We start from the raw sequence: 12,451 nt of genomic DNA on the forward strand, positions 1-12,451 counted from the left end.
AGAGTGGAAAAAAAAGGGTTCCCACATTACAATTCTAAATGGCCAAGGTCCAATTTTACGTTTCTGCCTTCTCATTCTAGATTGCTCAACTAGAAGAAATAATTTCTTTGTATCGACCCTGTTAAATCACTGATCGAATCACATACAATGAACAATACAGAAAAAGGTCATTAGATCCGCTGGCTCACAGAAATATTTGTGCTACCTCTTCCCACCCTCATTTATCCACTTCAATCACTACTTGTTGCATTTGTTGCACATTCTACTCATTTGCTTGGTAAAGCAGTTGTTCCTGAATTCACAATTCAATTTACTGATGACTATTTTAAACTTAGGACTCTTAGCTCGAAAACTTCCACAAACAGAAACATCTCTAAGTCAACCCTGCTGAACCCCTTCTTTTATATTAAAGGCATGCAGCATGTTACCACTCATTCTTGTTCTTTCTAGACAAAATGAGACCTGTCCTGCTCAATCTTCCCGAATGCTTTAACCTCATTGATGCCATCCTTTTAAATAACCTTTTCACCCTTCTCCATTGAGCCTGTATTCCTTTTGTCTCCGCGAGGCAGAACAGTGTGAGGAAACCAGTCCTCCCAAGTGCGGATTACTAAGTGAAACATGCTTAAACTAACTTCACCACTTTTTACCCATCTCGTAAAAGGAACCCCAAGAATAACAACTTGTTTGTGTATAGCAGTTTTCAGGTAGAAAGAGATGTTGAGAGGCAGAGAATTCTAGAACTGAGGGCCTTGGCAGCTAAAAGTAGGGCTGCGAATACGGGAGTGAATAAAATGTAGGATGCTCATTCATCAGAATTGGAAGGGGTGCTGATACATCAGAGATTGAGAGCTGGAGACCATTACAGAGTTAAGAACAGGAAAGGCTCTAGAAGGATCCAAGAACATGGATATGATTTATTTTAATCAAGATGTGTCCTAAGGGAGCCAATGTAGGCAGTCAGCACAGGGGTAAATGGGGCTTCATGCAAGTTCAGAAACAAGCAATAAAGTTTTCAACAAGCAAAGACTTACAAGCAAGTGGAATGGCAGCCTGGAGATTGTTGCTATAATCAATCATTGCTTTTTCTAAATTACCTGATCTTTCATGATTTATGTTTGTGTCCCTTTTTCCTTTTACCCATTCAGACTCTTACCTTCCAAGTAAATGGTTCCCTTTAAAAACATATTTTATATTTAATATTACTTGGAGGACTTCAGTTTTAAAGGAAAATGGATTCATGTCAAGTTCCGTGGATATGGGGATTCTTTTAAGGAGATCATTGAAAGTTCACTGTAGACACTAGAGATTGCTTCCAAGCAAAGTTTTCTGGAAATCATATGACTGCTTGCTTTGCTGGGGAATGTTCTTGTACAGTGAGTGGCTTGGAAAGGTGCTTAATTTATTTGGTCCAGTTGGAGAGGAGTCCACTAAGAACAAGTTGAGTTGGAGGAAAGTTTTCTATGAACATTAAAGACTGTAATTTCTGAGCAAGCTTTGTCTGTAAGATTTCAGAAATGACCATGCATGATTAGTAACGTGACCACAATAATCAGAACAACAGAATCCAGAACATCCTATGCTTTATCTTCTTGCCTTCAAGAATAATCCCTTGGCCAAAGTGCTTTTATTTTCAGAAAGCCAACCTTGGCAGATGAATCCTTTTTTGTTCTCTTTTTCTGGGAAAAAAAAGAGTGGGGTGTATGTTTTACCTGTGTATTAAACTTATAGGAAGAAGGATTTATACTTCTACATTACTGACTGTGTAAATAACCGATATTTACATCTTTATCAAGTAAGTTTTGTTCTGATGATAAATCCATTATTGTGTTTTATGAAGGAACCAATGGAAGAGTGAGTCTAGAGCAACAGTGCACTTCACCAGCCTCTGTCCTAAAATTACCAAAATGTTCCATCACACTCATCTGTCTTGACAATAATTTGCTAATTACCCACCTATTCTATAATTATATTAATGTTGACTTGTACCTTAATCAAATCTTGACGTGATTACCTATCAATCAGCTAAACTTTAGGAACAGACACAAAAACAGAAGTTGCTGGAAAAGCTCGGCAGGTCTAGCAGCATCTGTGAAAAAAAGATCTGACTTGCTGAGCTTTTCCAGCAACTTCTGTTTTTGTTCCTGATTTCCAGCATCTGCAGTTCTTTCGGTTTTTCTTTAGGAACAGACATCTTTCCCAGGGGACAGGACTCAGAACAGTTTCTCAGAACAGAACCAAATATATGTAAACATAGTCTTCTACAAGTAAGAAATGCCTTGGGTTTGTTTGCTAGTTACAGTCAAACTCCAACATTTGTTTGCTTCTTCATATGCTACTATACAGCACCGAACTGCTTCAGTGACTAGGTATGTATATAAAGATACTTCTAAGTTTTTGGGTCCGCACCTTATTCCTAAAACTTCTGGATTTCACCCCAGGAATGGAGACAGGTTCTCAGTTCAATTGTGAAGAGCAGGTAAACACCTGAAATTTGAAGCACAGTCAGTACTCCAGGAGCAGCAGACTGCTATTGGAGGTAAATAACTGGAGGTTGGGGGTGGGGTTGGAGGAGGGGGGAGCCTTCAACAATTTTTGAGCCTTTCAATAAAAGAAAGCAATTCGGCAGCCTGGCCATTGCAAAAGGAACAGATGTAAAGCAGGCAACAGTCGCTAAAGCAACGATGACTTTCAGGGAACGAAACCACAGAAAATTGAGGAGACAGGCCGGAGCAAAGTTCCGGGAAGATTTGAATATTTGGAGAAGGAACGGATAACAGATAGTATCCTAACCAGCGATGTCTCAATGCTGTGAAAGAATAATAAACAAAGTGGAACTAGTTAGTTAGCTCCTTGAAAGAGCCAGTACAGGCACCAAGGCATGAATGTCCTCCTCCTGCATTGCTTGATTTTTTTAAAAATTCTATTACTCCAGGTGATATTCTGCCCGTTTGCCTCAAAACTGAATACGTATAAGCATCAATCAGTACCTAAAAAAACAAAATGGCAAGTGAGTAAAAACAAGTGGTATGCTCAGCGGCTTTGACCTGTACTAATTGACCTGATGAACAATTTCCATACTCTTCTCATTTTTCTATTTTCAGGGGTTAGCTTTGATTCAACATTTTGCCTTGGCTGCCTGTGCAGAGATGTCCATGATTATATGCCTTTATAATGAAACTCAGCACAACATAAATCTCTCAAGATATGCATCAGGAGCCTATTTTTTGGCTACACTCTTCGCGGTAGACTCAGTGAGGGATCTACTCTCTTACGGAAGTGATTCATAAAACTGATCTAATCACAATGCTCAAATCGCATCACAAACCACAGGAGCAAAGCTTAAGCAGTTTAGGCCTGTCAACTGAACCTTAACATTAGATTACTGCCGTAGACTCAATCATAATTATCTTTATCAGAAAGTGAACTTTCATTTGAATGGTTTTTTTTCACCAGTATATTTTTTCATGAGGTTGGTTGGTTTTCAGCTATCTTTGGATTTGAAGTAATAAATCACAAAGGTCATTTCCATTTTTATTTTGCATTTCTGCAAAATATATTCATCTTGTGGTCCTTGATTGGATCCAATGGCAGGAGCTCCAGGACAGATAATAAATACAATGTTTCTCTGCTGTTCAATATTTTCGCGAGTAAGGAGAACAAAGGATTTAAGTTGTATCATTGTCTATCATTTAATTTTATTGTAAAAGAGATGTCTCTAATGTATTAAGATTTCTGTCACACTGAAAGAAAATCGTGGTCCATTTCATTCTGCCAAGGATAATTCCCTTTTCTGAGTTTTCAATCTCATTGCTCCCTCACTTTCAACACTGATGTACTGTATTTCATCCCTCTGATGTTTGACTCTATGGCTTTGAGGAGGAGTCTCGGCATCTCTTGTTTGTCAAGTGGAAGGCCAGGATCTGAGATTTTGCTTGCAGTGAGAGGGATGAAATACAGTACATCGGTATTGAAAGTGTCACCAACCACAGTGCCATTGAGACAGAAGTCCATACACAGGACTCAGTGACCAATACTACAGGTGTTGTACCAGTGCTTTAAAACAAAATTTAAAACAGAATTCTCCCTGCGCAAGTTTCTTGGAGGCTTTCTTCAATGGAATAAAATTTATGTTATCACAACAACACTTCTTAAGCATTGCCATGACTGTCCTACAGACTGGCTTCATTTCAACAGAAAGTGCCATTGCTCTGAATCATTAATTTAACTGGTGGCATGGTAGCTTAGTGGTTAGCACTGCTACCTCACAGCGCCAGACACCCGGGTTTGATTCCACCCTCAGGCCACTGTCTGTGTGGAGTTTACACATTCTCCTCGTGTCTGCGTGGGTTTCCCCCGGGTACTCTGGTTTCCTCCCACAGTCCAAAGATGCGCAGGGTAGGTGGATTGGCCATGCTAAATTGCCCATAGAGTTCACAGATGTGTAGGTTAGGTGGGTTATAGGGGGATGGGTCTGGGTGGGATGCTCCAAGTGTCGGTGTGGACTTGTTGGGCCGAAGGGCCTGTTTCCACACTATAGGGATTCTATGACTCTATGTAAACACATAACACCATTCAGTTCCTGCAAATACACGAAAGGCTCTAATTAAAGCATAACTTGTCAAAGGAAAGACGGAATCATTTGAAATCTATATAACATTAAGATTGGTCTCCGAAATGTTTCACAAATTAAAAAAAAATCCTTTGGCATTAAATCAGATCAACAACGATCTCATTGAATGGCAGAAAAGACTTGATGGGCTGAATGGTCTACTCATATTTTATGGTCTTAAGTCACAGCACAGCAACACATTTCTGGAAAATGTGTTACAACAAGCAGCTAAGATTGACACAGAATCCTATTATCAAAGTAAATTACAAGCCAAATGCACATAAAGTGAACTATGAAATTAAGCAGGCAGGTGATGAAGTAAAAAGTGAATTTGGATTCAATAATTGCAAATGTTTGTACAGGTAAGCTCAGGTAAGGTCCTTTTAACTTTCCTCTTTAGTTTTAGAGCAGCTGAGATGGACAGCGGCATGCTCCTCCTACAGGATGTGGGAGCTCAGGGAGGCTTCGAACATCCCTGATGACTACACCTGTGGGAAGTGCACCCAGCTGCAGCTCCTGGGAGACCGTGTTAGGGAACTGGAGCTGGACGCACTCAGGATCATCCGAGATGCTGAGCACATCATAGATAAGAGTTTCAGTGAGCTGCTCACACCTAAGGTAGAGGCAGCGAGTAGCTGGGTGACCACTGGGGAAGGCAAAGGGAGTAGACAGAGAGTGCAGGAATCCCCTGTGGCCATTCCCCTCGAAAACAAGCATACCGTTTTGGATACTGTTGGCAGGGGGGATGACCGACTGGGGAAAGCATCAGGAGCCAGGTTGGTGGCACTACAACTGGCTCTGGGATACAGCGGGAAAGGGTAAAGATAAACAGGACCTTAGTGATAGGAGACTCGATAGTTAGGGGAACTGACAGGGAGATTCTGTGGCTGCCAATGGGAATCCAGGATGGTGTGTTGCTTCCCAGGTGCCAGGGTCCGGGATGTCTCGGAGTGGCTACAGAATGTTCTCAAGGGGGAGGGTGAGCAGCCAGAAGTCATTGTGCACATTGGCACAAATGAGATCGGTATATGTAGGCATGCGGTCCTGTAGATTATAGAGAGCTAGGAAAAAAAGTTAAAAACCAGGATCTTGACTGTGGTAATCTCCGGATTACTTCCAGTGCCACGTGCTAGTGAGGTTAAGAACAGGAGGAGATGGCAGATGAATGCGTGGCTAAAGAATTTGTGCAGGGGCAGGGATTCAGATTCCTGGATCATTGCGATCTTTTCTGGGGCAGAGGTGACCTGTTCAAGAAGGACAGGCTGCACCTGAACTGGAGGGGTCTAATACCCTGGAAGGCAAATTTGCTAGTGCTGCAAGGGATGGTTTAAACTAGATTGGCAGCAGGGTGGGATCCTAAACAGCAAGGAGGCAAGTGCGAGGCTGGAAAGAGAGATAGAAATCTGAAATAGCAAGTTGAAGAGACAGATCAGGATTGAACAGGACAGGAAGCGAGGAATGCCTGTTGGATTAAATTGCACCTATTTCAATGCTAGCGGGCTGACCGGTAAGGGCCAATGAACTCAGGGTGTGGATAGGAACGGGGGTGGGGGGTTGGTGGTTGGTGGCTGGGATATTATAGCCATTAGGGAAACATGGCTAAGGGAGGGACAGGACTGACAGCTCTGTGTGCCACAGGACAGGCGCTATAGGTGGGACAGAGGTAGAGGAAAGAGGGGAGGGGGGGAGTTGCATTTTTGATTAAGGGGAGTATCGCAGCAGGAGTCAGATGAAGTAACTGAGGGATCATCCAGTGAAGCTTTGAGGGTGGAGCGAAGAAACAATAAGGGGATGGTGACATTATTGGGTTGTACTATAGGCCCCCAAAATAGTCAATGGGAATGAGAGGAACAAATATGCAGGGAAATTGGGGAGACTTACAGGAGCAATAGGGTTGTCATAGTGGGGGATTTTAATTTTCCTAACATAGACTGGGAATGCCATAGTGTTAAGGGCTTAGATGGGGTGGAATTTGTTAAAGGTGTTCAGGAAAGTTTCCTCAAGCAATATATAGAGGGTCCTAGTTGGGAAGGGACCAAACATGACCTACTCTTGGGAAATAGAGCAGGACAGGTGACTGAGCTGACAGTGGGGGAGCACTTTGGGACCAGTGACCACAGTTCTATTAATTTTAAAATAGTTATGAAGAAAGGCAAAACTGGTCCACAGGAGAGGTGAATTTTGATGGAATTAGACAGGAGCTTGCAGGGGTTGATTGGAGCAGTTTGTTTGCAGGCAAAGGGACCTCAGGCATTTAAAAGTGTGATAGTTCAAGGTCTATATGTCCCTGTGAGGGTGAAGGACAAGGTTGGCAGGAGTAGGGAACCCTGGATAACAAGAGATATTGAGGCTTTGACTAGAAAAAAGAAGGAGGCATGGCTCAGGCACAGGCAGCTAGGATCAAGGGAATCCCTGGAGATATATAGGTGATACAGGAGTTTACTGAAGAAGGAAATCAGGAGGGCAAAAAGCAGGCATGACATAGCTTTGGCTGAGAAGATTAGGGTGAATCCAAAGAGATTCTTTAAGTATATTAATGGAAAAAGAATAACTGGAGAGAGAACAGGACCCCTCAAGGACCAAGGCGGACATGTATGTGTGGAACTACAAGAGACTGGCGAGGTCCTCAATGAATACTTCACCTTTGTGTTTCCCGTGGAGAAAGACATGAAGACTTAGGAACTTGGGGAAGTTAGTGGCTATATCTTGGGGACAGTCCATATCACAGTACAGGTGTTGGAAGTATTAGAATGTACGAAAGTGGATAAATCTCCTGGTCCTGATCAGATATATCCAAGAACCCTGCACGAGACTAGGAAAGAAATTACGGGTGCCCTGGCTGATATATTTGCATCATCGTTAGCCACAGGTGAAGTCCCGGAAGACTGGCAGGTAGCGAACGTTGTGCCCTTATTCAAGATGGACTGCAAAGAAAAACCTGGGAATTATAGACCAGTAAGTTTAACATCTGTGGTAGGTAAGTTACTTGAGAAGATTCTGAGGGATAAGATATACATGCATTTAGAAAGACAGGGTTCGATCAGAAGTAGTCAGCATGGCTTTGTGCGTGGGAAATCATGTCTCACAAGTTTGTTCCAGTTCTTTGATGAAGTAACCAGGAAAGTTGATGAGGGCAGGGCAGTAGACGTAGTCTATATGGACTTCAGTAAGGCCTTTGATAAGATTTCATATGATAGGCTGCTCTGGAAGGTTAGATCACATGGAATCCAGGGAGTGCTGGCAAATTGGATACACAATTGGCTTGATGGTAGGAAGCAAAGGATAATACTGGAAGGATGCTTGTTGGACTGGAGGCCTGTGACTGGTGGTGTGCCTCAGGGGTGGGTGCTGGGCCCATTGCTGTTTGTTATCCATACTGATGATTTGGATGAGAATGTACAAGGCATGATTAGTAAGTTTGTGGATGACACTATAACAGGTAGTATTGTGGACAGTGAGGAAGATTATTAGAAATTGCAGCAGGATCTTGACCAGCTGGGGAAGTGGGCCAAGAAATGGCAAATGGAGTTTAATATAGATAAGTGTGAGGTATTGAATTTTGGAAAGTCAAATCCAGGTAGGAGTTTCATGGGAAATGATAGGGCCTTAAGGAGTGCAGTGGAAAAAAGGGACCTTGGAGTTCAGGTGCATGATTCTCTGAAAGTGGAGTCGCAGGTAGACATGGCAGTAAAGAAGGCTTTTGGCACACTGGCCTTAATTAGTCAGGGTACTGAGTATAGAAGTTGGGAAGTTATGGTGCAGTTCTACACGATGTTGGTGAGACCACACTTGGAGTATTGTGTTCAGTTTTGGTCACCTTGCTATGGGAAGGATGTTATTAAAGTGGAAAGAGTGCAGAAGAAATTTACAAGGTGTTGCCAGGACACAAGGGACTGAATTATGGTGAGTGGTTGGACAAGCTGGGACTTTTTTCTTTAGAGCATAGGAGACTGAGGGGGGATCTTACAGAAGTGTATAAGATTATGAGAGGCATGGATAGGGTGAATGTCCTCAGTCTTTTTCCCAGGGTTGGGAAGTCGAGGACTAGAGGGCATCAGTTTAAGGTAAGAGGGGAAAGAATACACGGGAACCTGAAGGGCAACATTAACTTTTACACAGAGGGTGGTACGCATATGGAATGAGCTGCCAGTGGAAGTGGTTGAGGGAGGTACATTAATAACATTTAATAGGTATTTGGTCAAATACATGGATAGGAAAGGTTTAGAAGGATATGAGCCAAGTGCAGGGAAATAGGGTTAGCGTGGATGGACATTTTGGTCGGCGGGGACTAGTCCGTGCTGTAGGACTGCATGACATATCTAATGTTGGACACAGTGTTTCAGGTTTTGCAAACATGGGCTGATTGGGGATGGTCAGTACCTTGTCTGTTGCAAACAGCCAAAAGAACATGCTGTTCGATACAATGCGCCAATTCTTGAAAGGTCCGGGCCCGTCTGACAACACACCAGCACTAAAATTCAAATACCACATGACTCGTTTGTGCGACAGGTGGAACACCTTTATGGCTTGATGGCAGCATCCTGTTCATGGTGAACACCACTCATGTAGCTACTGTAGAGAAACAGTTCCAGCTCAGGGTGATCTGAACACTTTTTGAGAAAACATGCTCAGCAATAAGCTCCCTTTCTTCATGTTTTAGCCTAATACTGAAACCAGAACTGTCCTCAGCTCAGGCATTCAGGGAGCCCTGAGCATGCACCTCAAGAAATACCATTGCCTTTCCAGAAACAAATAAACGTAGTTTGATAACATTAATTTGGAGATTAATGCCACATTGAGGTTAGATTTATTGGTGTTGCTGACACAGCTTGCGCTGGAAGTGAAGAGATTAAGATAATGAGAACTGACCGCCATTTTACCATCTTTTGGTGGCCCGGGGCTGTGAACAGTATAATACAGTCTGTAAAGGAGTATCTCAAACAGCAGAATCCAGACAAAAGAAGTCATGAAACAATATGGGAATTAAAATGAATGCAAGCTGCTGCTGGGATTCAATGCTTGAAGGAAGGGGATTGGGGTGTGAAGCAATCAGCATCATCAAGCGAGCTGACAGACAATCTCCAGTTCCAAGAAAATGTTCACACTAATGCAAGGAAAAACAAATTAGGTGTTATAAGCATCAACAAAGCACAGCCTGTAAATAAAACGTGTACCAACTAAGAAAGAAAAGGGCTATGGAATAAATTTCAAGTTATCTCAAAGCTGAAGTACACATTTCAATAAATATATTAATGAGAAAGAATGATAAATTGATATTTTGTATTTTTTTTTACAGACAGAGGTTTCGAAATATTAGCGGTGCAAAAAGACACCAAATTAAGTCCAGACAAAGATCTTCTGGATGGAATGCAAGTACGAGATGGCAACAGAGAAAACAAGTAGAATTGAATTCTCCAGACCTGAACGGTTTCCTGCCCAGAGGGTTAAAGGAAATAGGTTCAGAAATTGAAGATCATGTTCGTCATTATTATTGAAAGTTCTCTAGATTGAAGAATTGTGCCTTTGGAATCAGCTATTGCAACTGTCACTACATTATTTACAGAAGGAGGGAGGAAGAACCAAGCTCATGGTCCACAAGGCAACAGTCTTACCTTTCCTGCTGCACACATCACAGTCATGAACAACTTACGGCAGTCACCTCAAACCGATAGAGAAAAATCACCAGCAACGCCCCAGCAAAATCCAGTGGCAAGACAGGCGCTCCAGTATCAATGTTTTCTCTGAAGTCAACATCTCCAGCAGCGAGGTACTCGTTCCAGTCAATGAGGTGCAATGGGAAAGTCACATAGTCCACATGCCTTACTCAAGACTCCCAAAACAAGTGTTAGCAAGAGGGCAGAGGACATAATTCCAGGATGTTCTCAAAGCCTCCCTGAACAAAATGCAACAACTCCACTCACTCTTGGGAATCTCTTGCCCACCCCACCTAAGCTCGAAAAGAAGCATCCATAAAAGGGCTAACCATTTTGAGTGTCTGTGAAAATCCAAGTGAATGGTGGTGGACAATTAAACAACTCACTGGAGGAGGAGAATCCACAAATATCTCCATCCTCAATGATGGAGAAGCCCAGTACATCAATGCAACAGTTAAGGCTGAACCATTTGCAATGATCTTCAGCCAGAAGTGCTGAATGGATCATCCATCTCAGCCTCCCCCACTGGTCTCCAGCGTCAAAGATGCTAATCTTCAGCCAACTCAATTCACTCCAAGTCATATTAAGAAACTGCTACAGACACTGAATACAACAAGGCAATAGGCCCTGCCAACATTACAGCAACAGCAATGAAGACTTGTACTCCAGAACTTGCTGCACCCCTAGCCAACGTTCCAGTACAGCTACAACACTAGCATCTACCTGACAATGCAGAGAACTGACCATACAAGAGTTGCGCACAAAAATCAGGACGAACCAACCTGTCCAATTACTGCCCATCAGCCCACTTTTGATCATCAGTCAAGTCATCAACAGTCCTATCAAGCTCACCAATAACCTGCTCACTAACACACAGTTTGGGTTCTGCCAGGGCCACTCAGCGCCTGATCCCATTCCAGCCTTGGTTCAAACATGGACAAAAGACCTGAATTCCAGACAGAAGATGCAAGTGACTACTCTTGACACCTAGACTGTATTTGATTGAGTGTGGCATCAAAGAGCCTCAGCAAAACTGGAGTCAAGGAGAATCAAAGTAAACACTCTCCATTCGTTACAGCTATACCTGATACCAAGGAAGATGGTAACAGTTGTAGGAGGTCAGTCATCGCAGCTCCAGGACATCCCTGCAAGAGTTCCTCAGGGCAGTAACCTATGCCAACCTCTTCAGCTGCTTCATCAATGACCGTCCCTCCATCACAAGGTCAGATTGGGGATGTTTGTTGACAATTGCACAATGTCCAGCTCCATTTGTGACTCCTCAGGTAGCGAAGCAGTCCATGTCCAAATCCAACAAGACTTGGACAATAACTAGGTTTGGGTTGGCAAGTGGTAAGTAACATTCACGCCACACCAGTGCCGGGCAATGACCACACCAAACAAGAGAGATTCTAATCATCACCCCTTGACAATCAATGGCATCACTATCACTGAATTGCCTGATATCAAAGTTTTGAGATTGCACTGTCACAAAACTGAACTAGACTAGCCGCAATAAATACTGTGGCTGGGACTCCATGGCACAGTGGTAGTATCCCTACATCTGGGCTAGAAAGCCCAAGTTCAAGTCCCACCTGCCTCAGAGATTGCGATAACAAGTTGATTAAAAATATCTATAAATACTGCAGCTACATTTGTGCCCACGTAAGTGACAGGCAATGATCATCTCCAATAAGAGAGAATCTATTGATCACCCTAGCATTCAATTGCATTATAATCACTGAATCACCCACTATCAACATTCTAGGGGTTACCAGTATCGAGAAACTGAACTGAACTCGTCATAAAATATCTGTGGCTACAACAGCAGGTCAGAAGCTAGCAGCCCTGCAGCAAGTAACCCAGCACTTAACTCGCCAAATTCTGTCCATCATCTACAAAGCACAAGTCAGCAGTGTGATGGAATATTCTCCACTTGCCTGGATTAGTGCTACTCCAACAACACTTAAGAAGGTCAGCAACATCCAGTACAAAGCAGCCCGTTTGATTAGCACCATATATGCCAAACATTTACTCTCTCCACCAGCAATGTTCAATCACAGCAGTGTGCACCATCTACCAGCTGTACTACAGAAATTCAGAGGCTCCTTAGACAGCACCTTCCAAACCCACAACCCACTATTTTCTGGAAGGACAGGGCAGCAGATGCATGGGAGTACTAGCACCT

At 42.9% G+C, this 12,451-nt stretch overlaps 1 protein-coding gene across 2 annotated transcripts in view; it reads right to left on the reverse strand.

The window, feature by feature from the left end:
- slc39a11 (solute carrier family 39, member 11) overlaps positions 1-12,451 on the reverse strand; it is a 51,491-nt gene that overhangs the window by 22,786 nt on the left and 16,254 nt on the right. The gene's annotated exons all lie outside the window — the stretch shown is intronic.

This window comes from Rhincodon typus, chromosome 23 (assembly GCF_021869965.1).
Source record: "Rhincodon typus isolate 14 chromosome 23, sRhiTyp1.1, whole genome shotgun sequence".
Lineage (NCBI taxonomy): Eukaryota > Metazoa > Chordata > Chondrichthyes > Orectolobiformes > Rhincodontidae > Rhincodon > Rhincodon typus.